This window comes from Aegilops tauschii, chromosome 3, assembly GCF_002575655.3.
Source record: "Aegilops tauschii subsp. strangulata cultivar AL8/78 chromosome 3, Aet v6.0, whole genome shotgun sequence".
Classification (NCBI taxonomy): Eukaryota; Viridiplantae; Streptophyta; class Magnoliopsida; order Poales; family Poaceae; genus Aegilops; species Aegilops tauschii.
In genome coordinates this window covers 320,206,477-320,226,686 of record NC_053037.3, presented here as the reverse complement: position 1 = coordinate 320,226,686, position 20,210 = coordinate 320,206,477, and positions in this window count along the sequence as shown.

The following is a 20,210-nucleotide window of genomic DNA, read 5'->3' as shown; positions in this document are numbered from 1 at the left end:
ATAAACAGATCAAGTTGGCCAAACAAAACCCAAATATCGGAGAAGAAATACAAGGCTATAAGAGATCATGCATATAAGAGATCAAAGAAACTCAAATAACTTTCATGGATATAAAAAGATATAACTGATCATAAACTCAAAGTTCATCATATCCCAACAAGCACACCGCAAAAGAGTTACATCATATGGATCTCCAAGAGACCATTGTATTGAGAATTCAGTGAGAGAGAGAAAGCCATCTAGCTACTAACTACGGACCCGAAGGTCTACAAAGAACTACTCACGCATTATCGGAGAGGCACCAATGGAAGTGGTGAACCCCTCCGTGATGGTGTCTAGATTGGATCTGGTGGTTCTGGACTCTGCGGCGGCTGGATGAATATTTCGTCGACGCTTTTAGGGTTTCTGGAATATTGGGGTATTTATAGAGCAAAGAGGCGGTCCGAGGGGCACCCGAGGTGGGCACAACCCACCAGGGCGCGCCAGGAGGCCCTGGTGGGTTGTCCCCTCCTCGGGACTCCCCCCAGGTGCAACCAGGGCCCATCTGCTTCCTTTTGGCCCATTAAAAATCATCGTGAAGTTTCGTGGCATTTGGACTTCGTTTGATATTGATTTCCTGCGATGTAAAAAACATGGAAAAAACAGTAACTGGCACTTGGCACTATTTCAATAGGTTAGTACCAAAAAATGATATAAAATACTATAAAATGATTATAAAACATCTAAGATTGATAATAAAGCAGCATGGAACAATGAAAAAATTATAGATACGTTGGAGACGTATCAACTTAATAGGCCCACATGTCAGCCTCCCACTATGGTGGGTGCCAGCTAGCAGGGGGAGTATTCATTTTTTGTGCGTAATAAGGAGGCACTTCCTTGCGTGCGAAGATATAGCTGGTGGGTCCGAGTTGTCAGCGGGAGTATTCATTCTTTTTGGCCTAATAAGGAGGTACTTGCTTGCATGCGGCCGTGGACCATGTGGGTCCCAACTGTCAGCCTCTCCATGTACATCCCTCTTCCGATGTTGTTGTTTGTTGACAACGTTGACCACGCTGTGCCGAGAACACCAGCACGATGGACGACGGCGAGACCCAGGAAGGGAATGACCCGGAGGCGGCGAAGCCACAATAGTGGAGGGATGTGGGTGAGTAGAGGGATGGCCTGGCCAGCGGTGGGAGTAGTAGGGGGCGGTGACGCCTGCGCGGCAGCATAGCCGGCCACGGGAGGTGGGAGCAGGCAGTCCCGCCGGCGCTGGATTTGGCGGCTGGAGCAAGTAGATCAGAGATTGAAGAAACACGACGGCCGTTGGATTAACATCCAACGGTTACGTCTGCTAGAATCGTTTGTTGACGTATATAATAAGTAAAAAAATCTTGCATACGCGTCAACTTAATAGGGCCACAAGTCAGACCATTCCCTATTTTTTTAATAATTTATATATATATATATATATATGTGCCATGTCATGAAACCATGCCAAGTTTCATGTTTTTTGGGTGACTTTTTTATTTACTGGGATTTAAAAACCGAGATTCTCATTGTTTCAGGACGATGACAAGTTTGTAATTCATTCTCATTCCTTAAACGAGACCTAAACATGCACCCAATGACACATGTACGATTTTCCACCCATTTTGCTTTACTGGAGCATGTCGTTGTAGTTCAAATTTGAATTATGGACTACATTAACTGCATAGAAAACTTAGTAATTAGTAATATATATATACAATGGCCAAACGAACCCTGAACAGTTTCAAATTTCAGCCCAGCACTCCTGTTATTCTATGTTGCTGTAGAAAACAAAGTTCAAGGCGAGAAGAGGCATCGATTATCGTTTCGCCCACAAGAGGGGCATGTTTCCCTACCGGAACCACGAGGGTTGCGACAGGCTCTGGTTTGTAAAAGGCTTGTAATATAGCTTCGCCCAAATTGGACAATTATATATACCATGTAGTGACACCATGCCATGTTTCATGATTTCCTGGTGAGTTTTGGATTTACAGACATTTAAAAACGGAGATTCGCAATGTTTGTAGCCAGGCATGCACGGCGAGACGGTTGAATTCATTCCCATTCATTCCATGGGACCTAAACATGCACCCCAAGGAAACATGTACGTTTTTTCTAGCCATTTTGGTGCACTGGAGCATGTATTTGTAGTTCGGATTTGAATGATGGACATTAAATGCCTAGAAAACACAATTAATGAATAAAAAAGGTCAAACGAACCCTGAATAATTTCAATGTTCAGCACGAATCTCCAGTTGTTCCGTGTTGCGTGTAGAAGAAAATATGAGGCTAGAAGAGGGAGTCATTATCATTTGGCCCACAAGGGGTCACGTTTCCCTATCGAAACCACGAGGGTTCTTGCGACAAGCTCCGGTTTGTAAGAGGTTTGTAATAAAGCTTGGCCCAAATTGGCAATGTTTTTACCACGACATATATGTGCCATGACATGACACCTTGCCACCTTTGATGACTTTCTGGTGAGTTTAGGATTTATGGGGACTTAAAAACCGAGATTCAAAATGTTTGAGGAAGAGCCAGGACACCGGTACGGTTGTAATTCGTTCCCATTCCTGGCATGAGACCTAAACATGCACCCCAGGACACATGTATAATTTTTCTAGCCATTTTGGTCAACTGGAGCATGTATTTGTAGTTCAGATTTGAATTATGGACATTAAATGCCTAGGAAACTCAATTAGTGTACAAAAAGGCCAAACGAACCCTGAATAAGTTTAAATTTCAGCACGGATATCCCGTGGTTCCATGTTGCCCGTGGAAGATAATGCAAGGCGAAAAGAGGCAGTTTACGTTTCGCCCACAAGGGGAACATGTTTCCCTATCAGAACCACGAGGCTTCTTTGAGAGAAGCTCCAGTTTTTGTAAGAGGTTTATAATAAAGCTTGGCCCAAATTGGACAATGTTTTTACCACGACATATATGTGTCATGACGTGACACCATGCCACCTTTGATGACTTTCTGGTGAGTTTAGGATTTTTGGGGACTTAAAAACCAAGATTCAAAATGTTTGAGTACGAGCCATGACACCAGTATGGTTGTAATTCGTTCCCATTCCTGGCATGGGACCTAAACATGCACCCAAGGACACATGTATAATTTTTCTAGACATTTTGGTGAACTGGAGCATGTATTTGTAGTTCAAATTTGAATTATGGGCATTAAAAGCCTAGGGAAATCAATTAGTGTATAAAAAGGCCAAACGAACCCTGAATAAGTTTAAATTTCAGCATGGATATCCTGTCGTTCCATGTTGCCCGTAGAAGAAAATACAAGGCAAAAAGAGGCAGTGATTACGTTTCGCCCATAAGGGGGGCACGTTTCCCTGTCGGAAGCACGAGGTTTCTTTGAGAGAAGCTCCGGTTTGTAAGAGGCTTGTAATAAAACTTGCGCCACAATGGACAAAAAAAATTCCTCGACATATAAGTGCGATGTCGTGACACCATGGCAGGTTTCACGATTTTCAGCTTAGTTTTGGATTTACGGGGATTTAAAAACCAAGATTCTTCTCACGAAATGTTTTCAAATAGCACACGGTTCACTCACGAAAGCCGATATTCAATGAAAACTTCATGGAAACCATATTTTAAAGTTTCATAAAAAATTGAAAAATTTGTGGGATGTTAAGAAGGTGATGTTTTATTGCGACACAAAATTTCAAGTTGAAAAACATTATGAGATGTGAGCTATGAAAAAGACAAATTCCGCCCTGAATGGTGTCATTACTATTCGGCACTATTCAACACTGATTTTGTCTTTTTCATAGCTCACATCTCTTAATGTGTTTCAACTTGAAATTTTGTGTGCCAATAAAACATCATCCTCTTAACATCCCGCATTTTTTGATTTTTTTTTAAACTTCGAAACATATTTTCCTCGTGGTTTTCACCGGTTTCCACCGAATGTTGGTTTCCGTATGATATCCCCCCCCCCGCTGCGCGCGCGATCTGAGTCCTACGTTCTGACTGGCCAGAACCCAAACCCCACGGATCGTACGTGTGCACCGTTGGATGCTCCCAGATCGAACAGCAACCCTGAGCCCTTTCGATAGCACATGCAGTACATGGGTAAGCACTGTGCGCATGCGTCATGTAGCTCACGCTTCCTTCTCTACTAGTAGGTTTTCATTCAAAACAGGCTACCGTTTCTCGCCACTCCTCTCATCGGTTTCCCACCTCTTCTCCCAGATATGCATGATGTAGATGTTCGTTTAATTCTTATAGTTCATCTCAACCAAAATCAATTAGTTTTGTAAAAAACTATTTTAAGATTCATGGAATTGTGCATTGTAAAGGTAAAAACAAAAAGTGACAATTCATTTAGAAAAAAAGGTTTGGGAAATTAAGATATGGAAGATTCTAGAGAACAAAGGAGAAGTGCTTGTGTTTTGAGGTTTGTGCATTATGCTTAAGTTCAACCATGGAGTCTTCTAGATTGTACATGTGGTAGAATCTGGTGGAATGTAGATGATATCCAACGGCCAGTAGTGCTCGGATTTGCCATCTCTGTACCGTCGGATTCGCTTCATCCAACGAGCAACTTTCATAGTTATTCGCACACTATATATGTGTATAGATGTATAGATATATATAGATGTGTCCCATGCTAGACAAATGAAGTCTGAGCGCATGCGTGGGACCCCCCCCCCCCCTCGCTACTGCCTCGAAGTTGGGAAACTGACATCATAGGTATTGAACCAGGCTTGGAGTCGGGTACGGTGTTCGGTTTGTAATGTACTTGGCGTGGCCCGTCGAAGTTGTGCATTTGGGATTTAAACACATCATACACCATCGTACACATACATATTTTCGGGCCGAATGCAGTGTATACGGGGTCTTCTAATCAACCACGTCTCCCTTGTGCGGTTTTTTGTGATGACACGGATATCTGTGGGCTCCCCGAGTGTATATATATCATCCCTTTGACCGATAATGAGGGGTATGTGTTGGCCATGAATGGATTCCTCCTAGTTCATGTTAGGGCCGGTCACCATCAAATGTCGGTCAACCAAACCTTGAGCTCATGCGTTATCAGGATTCCCTCCCAGATGCTCTGATTGCTGGGTTCGACCTACATCAAACCCTGCGTACGTATCTCGTCCTTAACTACCTTGCCTTCATGGTTGTTGTCTGTATCGAGAGGTAGGCACCACATCTAAATTGTACATTATTCTATATTGAAAACACACATCATCCCTTCCCAATGTACATCATTTTGGGCCGCATGCAAGAGGTGCTGGTTTTGTGGTCCCTCTCATGCGATGTTTATGATGGTTCAATCTATTGGCCCAAGCGGTTTATCGACAACAACAACTGTCATTTGACCAAATGAAAGATTCATTGGTCCGTCTTATGGTAGGTCATGGCGACATGCATGTATGACCAAAATATCGATCATTACGTGCATCCGCCTCGCTGACACGAAGTGGGAGGTGGTGGGCCAAGCATCCTAGCTAGGTACGACATTATGTCATTATATATATCCTAGCTAGGTGGTTGTTAGGGTGCTTTCGGGCTTGCGAGGCAGGTGCCACCAAAGTTATGCATTGTGTATTTAAAGTTTAAACATCTCCAATATTCGTACATATATTTGGCCACTTCCAGGTGGTTCTTGACTTCTGGCCCCTCTCATGGATCTTCAATGATGCGCCCAACCGTGGGCCCATGGGGTCAAAGTTGTGCATTGGAATTTTGAACATCACATACCACCCTTTTCACTCATATATATTTGGGCCACATGCTGATGTGGCTGTCTTTTGACCCTTCCTAACGTTATGTTTTGCTGCAAACACTTTGATGATCCTCAACGGATACGGGGTATAATATCTTAATCGTATGCGATACAAGTGTGATGTGAATCACCACGACCGCGCAAGCGCGAGAAAATTAAGGTGGAGGTACTGGCTCAACCGTGTGCGATGCAAGTGCGCTGAAATCACCACGACCGCGCAAGCGCAAGCAAAGGGTGGAGGTACTGGCTCAACCGTGTGCGATGCAAGTGCGCTGAAATCACCATGACCGCGCAAGCGTGAGCAAAGGGTGGAGGTACTGGCTCAACCATGTGCGATGCAAGTGCGCTGAAATCACCACGACCGCGCAAGCGCGAGCAAAGGGTGGAGGTACTGGCTTAATCGTGTGCGATGCAAGTGCGCTATAAAACCACCACCTGTGGAAGCTAAAGGCGGGTAAGTTTATTTGGAAATTAGGACGAACCGTGTGCGATAGACCAACTAGCTAGAAATATAAAAATAAACTACCCGCCTTGAGCGTTGCAAAAATCAGAGGATCCGTGCCACTTTTCCTTATTATCATACATGCATATTGTTATTGGACCATGCGCGATCTTGGGCACTACCACCCCGCATCAATTCCTTTACCCAAATTTTAGTAGCCGGCGTACTTCAACCGTCGCCCACACTCCTCCAGCACCGACCTTATAGTAAAATTGCAGTAGCCGAGGCATTTGAACCATTGCCCTCCCTCGTCCACCAACATCTCCACCCACCATTACTAAAATTTTCAGTAGCCGCGACGTATCCTCAAACACCACCACCCCCCTCCACAGTCCCCCACCCGCCCCCTCCCCCCCCCTTCGAACCCTAGCTCACAGCCGGCGCCGGCGCCGCCGCCAACCCTACCGGTCTGCCCGTTCCTCCTAGCTTAGATAATAAGGTTCAGGTTATCCAGCGATTCCCATACCGTCGCCCCACTCCCCTGAGTTTTTAGACGAGGCCTGCAGTGTCCCTCCCCGCCAGATCCACATCACGTGCTCTAGAATGTCGCAGCCTAAGCTCGACCACGTATCCCGTGGAGCCCGACGAGTGTTCGGCCAAGAAGAGGTTTATCACGGTCTCTCCCGCGGACGTTCGCGAGGTGGCCGCCGTTCGCCCCGACTTGTCGATCCCGGAGAAAGACGTCGCCGCAGAAGCCGGCGAAGACGTTCACTACGTTGCCATGCCGAAGGCTTCATGTCAGCGGGCTAGCGTATTACTATATCTCGGGAAAGCTGGCTACGACATCAAGCTCGTCCACATCGACGGCTTCATGCGGGCCATGTCACGGGTTCAGTGGTCCATCCCCAACCCCTCTGGTTCAACCGCCGTGGATCTCTTTGATGGCCCTGCCGTTGATCTCCTCCGCCAAGCGGTCAAGGATTTGCGAGCTTTATACGCCATCGAGCCCATTTTGTCACTTCTGAAGGACACGTTCTATGGCGGCAGCTTGGGATCCTCAATTGCCAAGTCAGATCTCATTGACCACGACCACGACCACGAGGAGGGCACCCACGAAGGTTCTTCCATGGTGAAACAGCCCATCTGTGACATCAGAGAGCACACAATGGGTCTGTGCTCTTCCAACTAGAAGGATACCGTCCATGAAATGTGAGGCAACATTCTATCAGCAAATATTACCTTTTCTAGCTTGCCAACCCGTACCCTTTGTTGTAGTAGCATTTTCCGTGTGGTGCTTTAACTGTGTCGTGTTTAATTATTTCAGTTATGCAAAAATGTATTGTTCAATAGGTCTATGTGATGTTTAAGTATGAATTGTCCACTTTAGTTTCACGAATGGCTATATTTGGTTGTTTATAGTGAGTAAATGCCTTGTTTATCTGTATTTGGTTGTTAGGTTGGTTGGAGTGAGCATTTTTCAGTTATCGAGCAAATGCCTTGTTTATCTGTATTTGTTTCTTAGTTTGGTTGCAGTGAGTATTTTTTTCAGTTATCAAGCAGATGCCTTGTTTATCTGTATTTGGTTGTTAGGTTGCTTTTTTAGCATTTGTCTAGTTATCAAGCAGATGCCTTGTTTATCTGTATTTGCTTGTTAGGTTGCTTTTTTATCATTTCTCCATTTATCAAGCAGATGCCTTGTTTATCTTTATCTGCTTGTTAGGTTGGTTGCAGTGAGCATTTGTCCAGTTCTCAAGCATATGCCCTGTTTATCTGTATTTGCTTGTTAGGTTGGTTGCAGTGAGACTCTGTCCAGTTTTCAATGGCTATATTTGGTTGTTATACTGGTCCTTTATGCCTTGTTTATTTCAGTCATTCACAATGTGTGGTTCATTATGTGCAAGTCGGAACTGTGCCGCTCGACTACGTCAATACCAGTTTAAACGGCTATATTTGGTTCCAGTTATTCCTGGTGTAGTTAACACATGCCCTTTATTTCAGTTTTACACATTTATCCAGTGTGATGTTTAAGCATTACCTACGTTCTACTCATTTTCAACAATACTAGTTTGAATTGCAATATTTGATGGCTATTAAGCCTGCTGTCGGTAACATTGACTTCCATTTTATATCTGCTTTAACAGCATGCTGAAACCAACACATTCAAGCTATCATTTGGAGATGATGTTGTTTACCTTTGCTATATTTGTTTGATGTTAAGATTGATGTACTTATCATGCCTTTCCACTACTTATGCAGGACAACAACGGGAGTGGCCACCATTTTCCGCCGAGGTTAGCTTCATCCCTCGGCTTGTACTCCCCACGTCGTTCCATAATGTAGTGCATATAGATCCAGGCCTAGACACTAGTTAGCTTCTAATATTGACTTGTTGCTTGTAGGTACATATGCCCTTGGCAAGGATCCACGCATCGACCCTTTTTGTGTATGGGGCAATGAGATATTGATGAACAAGCATCAAGTGAGGAAACTGATAAGGATTATTAGCAAAAAGATATGAATGGTGGCAAGCAAATTATTTGTTTATGCTCTATGCAACACAACAGTGAGCTGTAGGATGGTAACTACAAACTCTGCAGCCTTCTCTTTTTACTGGCCATAATGAGTTGTTAGACAACAATGTCTGAATCTTTGTCGTTCCCAGTGGTTCCCGAAGCAGTTCACTCAAGATTACCTCGCAAAGTACATGATTGGTGGACACGCAATGAAGGTTAAAGTATTTCATCCAGACTACAATGAGCATCGAGAAGTCCTAATGAAGATAGTGAAGGATGGACGGGCAGCCATCACAAGGGGTTGGCCTGGAGTCATGTGCGCCTTACGCATGGAGGAGGGCACAATATGGGCATTCCGCTTCACCTTCTCCAGCAACCATAATGTCTTCCGCCTCTCTCTTTACAGCCTTTAGTACAACTGCGGTTCATCATTCTTCACTTGGTGCTTCTGTAGTTCTTCAGTATATGTACCTGTGCATTGAATTATGGATTCGTGGTTGAACCTATATTTGTAATAAACATGGTTGGATATGAAATAAGTGATTGCCTACTTTCAAATTCATAACATGTGATTTTTAAATTAGGGATTAATTGGATTAATTATGGATTAAATAGGGATTACACTGCACACGGTTTGCGAAAGCAAAATGTCTGCGATATATGTGGAGATCAGAAACGTTTCTAGGATCCACTACGTGTGCGATCAATCTCCACTGCACACACAACTTTCTCTTGAAAACTGTTTGCGTTAGGCCACCTTGCCCAAACGCTCATCACATAAAAAGTGTGTGTGATGGACAGCCTTTGCCACACAGTTTCTTTCTACGCACCGTGTGTGATGCATTCAATAACGCAAACAATAAAATTATTAATATCGTGTGCAATGGCAACACTATCACAAACGATTTAACGGGAAAAATTGTGTGTGATGTACCTGTGAACGGAAACGTTTTCCTTGGAGCGACTGTGTGGGATGTGCATACGAATGGAAACGTTTAGCGGGGACTGACTGTGTGGGATGTACTTGCGACCGAAAACAATTTCGCCGTATAATTGTATTTTTTTATCTGTATTGTACGTATATCCGTATTTGAGCGCTCGCCGGTCGCACACGACCTCATGTTGCCGAACGTGTGTGCCAGGAGGGCATATCCCCGACGGTTTCTGGGTCGTGTGGGAAGGACCCCCTATCGCCCACACTCACTTGGAGACGGTTCCAGATGTCGTCGCGGATAGGAGTTTTAAACCGTTTGTTTAGGACCGACGCGTACCAGTGACACAACATGCAAGTACAATAATCTAATGACAATTTCAACTGGTATCTAAAGAAGAACTGGGATTACCCTGGGCTTCAGATAGCAGAAACAGCAGGACCTCCTCTGTCTTCAAATGCAACGTTCTTACTTCCTCCAATTCTTGGGTTGCTTGCATAATGCGTGCAGCTAATTGCATAATTTCAAGCTTCAAGATCGGGATTACCTCATTCATGGCAGCCACACCATCCCTTTCTGCCTCTAGTAGAGCCTCAAGAACTATAATATCTGTGCTCAGACTGCTCTCCGGCGGTGTTGCCTCTGAACTGCTACCATCTGGTAACATGGATGGCGCACTGCTTCCACAAATAGATTCTGGGGTTGTACACTGTGTCCTAGTGTGAACGACATCTTGAAAGGTTTCCGCTGGACATAAGTAAGAGATAGTTATCGCATGATCGAGGCAGTAAGCTTACATGGTAAATGACATACAAATTATTGCCGAGCATGGCAAGCTATATTTAAATGGTTCGAAGCAGCATCAGCCAAAAAGAAATTAAAATGGTAACATGAAACTAGGGATGTAAGTGGCAAATAAACGACATCCGCCAGCCCCATCTAGTTAGTTTTTGCTAGCTCCCTAGTTCATTTTCCTCAAAAAACAAAAACTCTTTTGAACTATCATACCACTAGTGGACTTTAATCAGGATTAAACGGGACCCAGTTGACATCCCTAGTTGAAAGGGAGTGTACCACCGCTATATTTAAGTTGCCAAGGCATCTAAGCGGTTGAAATAATCTGAGAAAGCACTTAACAGTGTGGCCTCATATAAACTATGAAGACAGTCTTGTGATGAAGTTCAGAGGAAAAGTTAAGGACTCAAATGAACTAGGCATGCATTTCTTTATGATAGTACAGCAGGCACTACTGACATATTGGCCAACTCAGGTATATCGTAACAAATAACAAACAAGCATTCGAATCAAGCAATACAGCAAAGCAGACAACTGAACTATTTGTATTTCTCTAGGATTACAGGTTGAGGGCACAAGCCAAGAAAGCGGCCCACACGCATTACATTTCACATGTACTAAAACACACTGGCTTACCATATGTTGCTGTGAAGCCTCGCTGCTATTGCAATGTTCTTTGAAGATATCGTCAGCATCCCGTGGTTGCAAATCTAGTTGTTGTAGTTTATTCTGCACCCTCTATTTAGGTAAAATTAATTTTAATCGCATGCACTGGTTCGAATCTATCATCAATGGTTCATCTAAACTAATGAAAGAAGGGTGTGTGCATACATGACAATATATCTGCTTCCCTCTATTTTTATGCTTGTTCGAGGTGCCAGCCCTAAAAGAACAAATATTTTGCTTGATGGGGTTGGCAGCTCCACAATTAATAGAAGCATCAAATTAGTCATGCAACTTGGGAAGATCAAGAACACACAAAAAAGTAATGAACAGAGGCTCGGAGCAGTGATGTAATAGCTAGCATCAGAAAATGTAGGGTAAAACGAACAAAAAGCAGCGGAACCACATGCTAGTTTGCTGATGTGTAATTAAGCATAGAGAACATGAAGCAGTCGGATGGAACCAACATGTGGCATCAGAACAACACCATTATCATAAATATAGCATGCAAGAAGTAAAATAGTAGGCAGTGATATCTAGTAAGTACAGTAATACTTAGGACAAAACTAAAGCATATTAACTATATGTGCACTGGTATGTAAGTTAGCACATGTAACAGGTTCACTGCCAGAAGTATGGCCCTACAGGTGCAAGCAGAATAACGCGTCTCATGAAAAATTGAATGATGTCCTGAAGAAATTCAAAGGTGCGGTGCTTATGCTAAGAAAGGGAATGTAGGCGCCGGCCGTTGGATAATAGTACCTGATTCTCGGCGGCGTATGGCTATCATTGTCATACTTGATAGCTAAGGATCATCGATGGTGCTCGTGTTGCGGTTGAGTTTGGGCCGGCTGTCGCCGTCGCTAGCGGCTCCGGTGCTTTGGTTGCGGCGCCTGTTGACATGCAAGAAAGCTCATCTGTGGTAAGTGAACAGTTGCACGATATAGTCAAAACCCTCTCCTCGTCCTGCGAGCCACCGCGTGCATGGGCGAGGGACATGCGTAGTAAGCAAGCTTCTCCTCGTTCGGCGAGTTGACGGGACACATCAAAGCAGTACTAGTACTAGTCCATACTGCGCCCTTTCCAGTTAATATGGCTTAATTTGAAATGAGAAAAATACACTGGCGGTCAACGTATGTAACAATACGCTCTTTACGGTCACTATATATAGTTTTGCGGTGATTATATGATCACTAACTCATCGTAGAGCACCGTATTGCACCCTACTGACCGGCCACATAGTCGACGTGGCACTTTGTTGACTGGTTAAATTGTCACCTGGTTTCTGGGTCCAACCTGTCAGTTGGCAGAGCAAAGAAATCAGTTAAACAAAACTTTACGCAGGCGCGACAGGAGTCCAACCCTTGCGCGTGAACCACCCTGGCTGTTTATGTGCATGCATGCACGTGTACTCCCTCGGTCTTCCAACAAAGAGTGTACATCGGCTAAAAAACAAAGAGTGTACATCTACACTTCCAATGCATTTAGCCTTTAAGGCTGGTCATAGTGGGAGTAACTTAGCAAGTAACATAACACATCCCAAGAAAAATTTGCTTACGTGGCATGTAGTTAATGAGGGGAGAGATGGTTGGAGTAACATAATATGTTACTGTAACATAACACATACCAAGGCAAAATGAGTCTACATCTTAATAAATGCTGGCTTGCATGATACCAACTATATGTTACTTCCCACTATGAATGTAGTAACATAGACTAGTAACATATGCATGTTACTAGTCTAAGTTACTCCCCACTATGACTAGCCTAATCTAAATCGATATTGATTGACTAATGCACCAACTTGTGCTCTAGGTATAGGCTACATGTCTATCCTTAATTACAGCATGCAACAACCTTCATTTAATCTTCTTCTCTCAATGGCCGCATGCACACATAAGTCTGCTACTTTTGGGCGTTCATTATGCCCTGGTCAATGTGTAAATCTCTAAATGTACAGTCTTTCATGGGCGTAGGGAGTAGGTTGAGCACTTGAGCGTGAGCGTGTGTGTTGGGTCGTGTGTTGTGTGCCGCATGGGTGCGTGAGTGTTGCGTGCGTCCATGTGTACGTGTGAGTGTTGCATGTTGCATGCATGCATGAGGCTTTTACTCCCTCCCATTGACATGTTCATATTTCAAGCTTCCTCTGTTCCCTCCATATGGTGATACTCCCTCTGTTCCCAAATACTGAGTAAAAGCCTCCCTCTGTTCCCAAATACAGAGTATTTGTCTTTCTAGAGATTTCAACAAGTGACTACGTACGGAGCAAAATGAGTGAAGTGAGCGTAGAGGCATAGGGATACTGTAGATAGGAAGTATTCGCGATCCATTGTTCCCCATCTCGGTCAGAGAGAACTATTCAACTAGTCTTCGCAGTGAAGTGACAATACACGCTGCAGCAGATGGGACACACGCGTGTTGGTGTTACTAAATCAGCGTTACCCAGTACTGCCATCATGTTTGCCAGTAGAGCATGCTTCGTCAAATACGCCTACGCACCTCTCTCCTCCATTAACTTACATATGGGCCCTCTTGAGGTAGACCCACGTGTCATCGGCGTAACTATTTACACTCCGAAGGACGGTATATCCTGGTAGTAGTACTAGTAGAATTGAGATTTAATGCACTTTCTTCCCCGTCTTTCACTCTTCTTCCTCCTCTCTTCCCCATCGTCGGTCGCACACAATTTCCCCCCGCTCACTGCTCGCCCGCCCGCGCCATCTTCCTTGGTAGCTCGCGCGTACCATATCCCCCCGCTCACTGCTCGGCCACACACGCCATCTTCGCTCGCCCGCCCGAATCCACTTCCCCGCTGGCTCGCAGGCACCGAAAATCCCAATCACTCAGCGCCCTAAAAAAACCTATGGCAGAACCGACTGAGCCGCGATTGGAATTCCCTCCCCGATGTTCTCTTGGAGCAGATCTGTAATTGTATGGACCTACTCAGCACTGTCCGTTTGGCCGCATCCTCGGTGTCTTTGTACCGTCTACTCGTCTACAACCGGCCGGCTCTTTTCAAGACACCCTGCTTGTTGATGCCCGATCCTCGCAGTTGGCCCAGACACCGACTTGACGATCCTACGGAGGTTGCCGTGGTGCCCCTCGACATGCTACCACTACTCGTCCACCTGTCCTTCATGCGCGGCCACTACTGGGCGGGCATGAAGGCCAACTGGATCATCCTCATCCACCAATCCGGTAGTCCATGGCGTCTCGTGGATATCTACACCGAGCAAGAGATCACCCTTCCATCATTGGATATCGCCGCCATCGAGCCTCGCGGCCCGCCGGACACTCCTGCCTACTACGCATGAGACGCGTCAAGCTTTTGGCTCGACCTCTGTTTGCTGAAAGTTGTAATCTGCGAAGTGCCCACACCATCAGAAGACTACATGGATTACAAGCTCATTGCCTTGTTCAACATGGGATTAGTCTATCTGGAATCCAGTCGCCATACATGGTTATGGCTCATCGTCAATCCAGTTGAGGCAACATTTCTGTCTGATGCTATAGTGCACGATGGCATCATTTACGCGGTCGACGCACAGATTGGCTGCCTATACTGGTGGAATCTATCGTCGTGTAATTGTTCTATCTCATCTCATCTTTACCTTATGAATACGACTGTCTGTTCATTGTTACAAATTTAGAATAGATAGTATGTCTATAACCACATCATTGCTATATGTTCCTCTCATTTCCTAGATTTTTATGACCACACATGTTATTGTTAGAGTTGATATGGGAACAATTGGCATCTAATGATTGTTAGAATATATATTATGAGCACAACGTCATGATTGCCATATTACTCTCATTTCCAAGATTTTTATAACAACGCATGTATTGCTTAGAGTTTATATGAGAACAGTAGTAAGTGCTATGGTAGAATATGAGTAGGCCCTGTCATAACTGTTTTCTTCTCATTGTTACATGTTGTTTAAACCATGACATATTGCTAGAATATGAAAGCCATTGGCTTAATTTTCTTACTTGGGGTATGATTATGACCACGACATTGCAATTCTCTGTCTATGATACGTCTCACTGTTATAATAATCTTAATTCCACACATAGTCTGAATATGATTGTTTATTTTTGTCCTTTTGGTCTCCAATTTGAATTGTTGCAGCAGACGCAAATGCGCTGGCCTTCATGATTCCAGGACCTGGAATCAAACCAGCTGATGGGTGGTCGTTTATCGCTCATTCAGCTGACGGCGGTCATTTGATGCTCATTCGCACGGACCAAATTGACCAAACCATTACATCAAACCACATGCAATACAATGCCTGGGGCGTTTGTGACATTGATGGCTATGGCTGCTTCGTGTTCGAGAAAGATCCCAGCTCCGTTGGGCCAGGCGTATTCAACTGGAGGTGGGTTTACAGCCTTGGCAACCACTCCATATTCCTCGGGCTCAATTATCCGATCATCCAACCAATCATCGATCATATCACTGGCGATGATTACCGTGCTATGCAACTTCCATTCACCAGGGGGACTGTGTTTACACATCATACCATGGGTTTCATGAATCACCATATCCAGAGATTCGTCGACACAGCTTGTTGCCAGATAATCTTCAGTGTGTGAAAGGCATCAAGCTTCCATGCAATGGATGGCTTTTGCAAACCCGACATGCGGCGATGTGGTTCATGCCAACAGCAAATATGCACAACTTGATTCATACTGATATCTAGACTAAGCCATGTATTCTGCTGCTGTAGCACGACCCTCTTTTGTTGGATATTATGTACTATTGTTAGTTTGAAGCACTCCTCTGGTTTGAAGGATAGATACCTTTCTGGGATCAAGTGCATCCTAACTCACCTGCGTAGGATGTACTGATAATGATGATGGAGATGCTGTGCAGAAGCCATATATATATATATCAATTAGGCTTCAAGTGCGTACTTGTTAGTTAAACCTATGGTTGAAATGTGACACTAAATACGACTAGTAAGTAGTACAGTAGCAGTACTAGTAAACGTCAGTCAAATTATTCATCATGTCCACACATTGAATTGACGTGACAACACGATGTGCATGAGGTGACACAAGAATCCCGGCGGCGTGTTCGGGTATTGTGGACTTCAGATTTGGAGTACCACTTATCTGTCGAAATCTTTCATCATTCACTTAAAACAGTCGATTGATCATACATTGAGTACCATATAACTGGAATTAACCGATGTAAGTCCAAGAAGGATTGGCCGGTGCTGTCGGCTGGCATCAAGTTCGATCCCACGGATCAGGAGCTGATCGAGCACCTTGAGGGCAAAGTGAGTGCTGACAGCGCGAGATCTCACCCTCTCATCGATTTGTTCATACCAACCATCGACAGCGAGCAAGGCATATGCTACACAAATCCTGAGAAACTTCCAGGTAAGACACGGATCGGCCGTCTACTTGCACAAACATATTCCTTTGTTTATAGCTCTATTTTTCTTTTTAGACACAGACCTAGTGAAGCAATTACAATTTGACAGTTAATAAAAAGTGAAACAAGTGACTGCAACATGCCAAAGATGTTATGAAAATGCCAACCACGTACACTAAAACCTGTATTCGACAATACTGCAGGTATCACACCGAGTGGCCTAAGAAAGCATTTCTTCCAGCGCAATTCCAGGGCGTTCAAAAGGGGCACGTAGACGCGTTGCAAGATACAGTCGGAGTGCGGCATGCACACGATGTGGCACAAGACTGGCAATACCTTGCCGGTGGTGGTTAACAGCCGGCAGACGGGCAGCAAAAAGGTTCTGGTGCTACACACCAACAAGAACTTCGACCAGCAGAGGACCAACTGGGTGATGTACCAGTACCACCTCGGGGACCTGGAGCAGGAGAAGGAACGGGAGCTGGTCCTCTGCAAGATTTTCTACCCGACGAACACTAGGGCCAGGAGTAAAAAGATTATAAGTTAGTTTGGTATTGGTACTTGTACTACCTTGTCGTCCGCAAGTTGGTATTGTTGTTAACAATCTTTCAGTATGAAATTGGCATTTGCTTCCAACCATCATGCCGAGGGTCAACGTGGATATAAAGTTGAATCATTTGTTTCGAAACAATTTTTCAGGCACCTGATTTTTATTTGATGGGTAGCATAAGCACCTGCCGTTCGAATTCCCAGTTCTCCACATTTTTCAAAACAAGTGCATGCACTTATTATCACGATGAAAAAACAATATACCTGCTGCATCCCAGTTATCAGTTTATACTTGCAGAATTCTCTCGTTTGTTGAGCAGGTATATTGTTTTTTCAGGTCGAGCAAGTTTCAACTGGGCTGTAGACTGCTCAGGCTTGGTTTTGTTTTTAACAGGCCCAGCGCATAACAACAACGGGGCACAAAGATCCAGCAGGTATCTACTAGCCTCTGGCTCACCAGCGTTAGTTATATTTTGTCTTACAACATCCGTAGGCAGTTTTTTTACTGAATCAAACACATAGCCTAGTTCTATTTTCCTCTTGAAATGCCATGTCCTACATCCGTTTTCTAATCTCTACACGTAGTTTTACTAGTTCATATACATGTATCATTATATTGAAAATACATAAAGTTCTCTTTTCATATTTACATCCTTATTTTTGTTGTTGTTTTCCATCCCAACGCTGATTTTTTTACCAATGGTTTTCCCTTAAACCAACTCAATTGTCCCACGTCTTATTTTCTTACAAAAACAAAATGATTTTTTTGGCAAATCAATAAGTTCTTAAAAAAATGTTTATCATTTCGGGATTACAACAGTTCGGACTCCACCGAAATATGCAAAATAAGGTTGAACTTTTTTACCGTGGTCCTCGGCAGAAAATGGGCTGTAATAAATTACTTAAGAATTAGCAAATGGGCTGCAAATTATATTTTTTGTAGCAAATGGGCTCTATGTTGTCTGCCACAGATTTGGAGGCTGACTTGTGGGCCTACTAAGTTCATGCGTGCACAAGGTTTCTCAAAAAAAAGAAACTTAGTCAACAATCGACTCTACCAGCGTCAGACCGTTAGATGTCAATCTAACGGCAATCGTGCTTCTTCAGTCTCTGATCTTCCTGCTCCAGCCGCCCAAACCAGCGCCGGAGAACCGCCTGCTCCCGCCTCCCGTGGCCGGCTGTGCTGCCGGGCAGGCCTCACGGCCCCACCATACTCGCATCCCTGGCCTGTCTATCCCTCTACTCACCCACACCTCCTGTTATTTTTCGGTGACGGCAGCCGAACCATTCAACCCTCGTACTCCCCACTGTGTGAGCAGCCACTGCTGTGTCTTCCCCCGGCTCCGTGTCGTTCCCTTCGTAGGCCTCGCCGTCGTCCACCGCCCTGGAGCTCTCGGCCCGGCATGGTCAACGTGGTCAACGAACGACATCCATCGGAAGTGGACTGTACGTGGAGAGGCTGACTGCTGGGTCCACGGCCGCACACAAGGAAATGCCTCCTTATTATGCACAAAATAATGATTCCTCCACCTGACATCTGGGACTCACCAGAAGGGCCTCTGTATTTCGTGAAAAAAACGTTCCCCGCTGACAGCTCGGACCCACCAGTTATATCTTCGCACGCAAGGAAGTGCCTCCTTATTACGCACAAAAAATGAATACCCCCCTACGTGGGAGGCTGACTTGTGGGCCTACTAAGTTGACGGGGACGGAGGGCTTTGTCAACTTAGTCAATATGAATGATTCTAGCTCCAATGACCGTACGATGTCCATCCAACGGCCGTAGTGCTTCTTCAACCTCTGGTCTTCTTGCTCCAGCCGCCCAAACCAGCGCCGGTCGTGCCGCATGCTCCTGCCTCCCGTGGCCGGCTGCGATGCCGCGGAGGCCTCACCACCCCCTACTACTCCCACCGCTGGCCAGGCCATCCGCCTCTACTCACCCACACCCCTTGTTATTCTGCGGCGACGGCAGCCTCACACCATAGCCGAACCAGTGAATCCTCGTACTCCTCTCCGCGTGGGCTTCCACTACCGCGTCTTCCCCGGCTCCGCGTCATCCCTTCCTAGGCCTCACCATCGTCCACCGCCGTGGTGCTCTCGACGCAGCGTGGTCAACATGGTCAAGGAACGACTTCCATCGAAAGAGTACTTACGTGGAGAGGGTGACAGCTGGGTCCACGACCGCAGCAAGGAAGCGCCTCCTTATTACATGCAAAATAATAATTCCTCCACCTGACAGCAGGGACCCATCGGACGGGCCACCATATTTCGCGAAAAAAACGTTTCCCCCCTGACTGCTGGGACCCACCAGCTACATCTTTGCACGCAAGGAAGTGCCTGAAAGTCGGGACCCACCTGGTCGAAGCGTACGTAGTGTTGTCATTCTGGTCGCGAACGTGTACGTACATACTGGTCGATCGGTCTATCTGCAGGCTGCAGCGATGGACCGTGGCCGTGCAAGGAAGGGCACGTGTCGTAGTAGGGGCGCGCACGTGTTGTAGTAGAGGCGCCCATGTAGCATATACACGTACGTACAGCGGCCAGGGTGCAAGAAAGAAAATACGGCCACGTACGTACATACGGGCGGGGTCTCGAATGCCTACTCGCACATACATACGGCCAGGGCTCGTGTACATGGCTGGGTCGGAACGGAGAAACTGCGTCGTCGTCGTGTTCATGGGGAGGCAGCGGAATGCGTCGTGTTCATCGGGAGGCAACGGAACACGTGCTGTTCATCGAGAGCCAACCGGCTTGGACGGAATAGCCGATGGAAACGAGGCCTGGCATACCGCAGAACGGAGGAAACGGACTTGTGTTCGACCGGCCATGGTCGAAACGGGATCCTGTTCATCGGGAGGGGTCTGGCGTACCGCAAAACGGAGGAAACAGACTTCTGTTGGACCTCCTACGGTCGAAACGGGGTCCTGTTGACCGGGAGGGGTGTGGCGTACCGCAAAACGGAGTAAACGAACTTGTGTGGGAGCGCTACGGTCGAAATGGGGGTCCTGTTCATCGGGAGGGGTGTGGCGTACCGCAAAACGGGACTCCACGGGATACTGTTCATCTCCACCGTCGACCTCCTCCAGCCTCCACGGGGTCCTGTTCATCCAACCATCGGGAACTGTTCATCCAAGCCCCCCAACAACGCTCACTGTTCATCAAGGGAAGGAGGCAG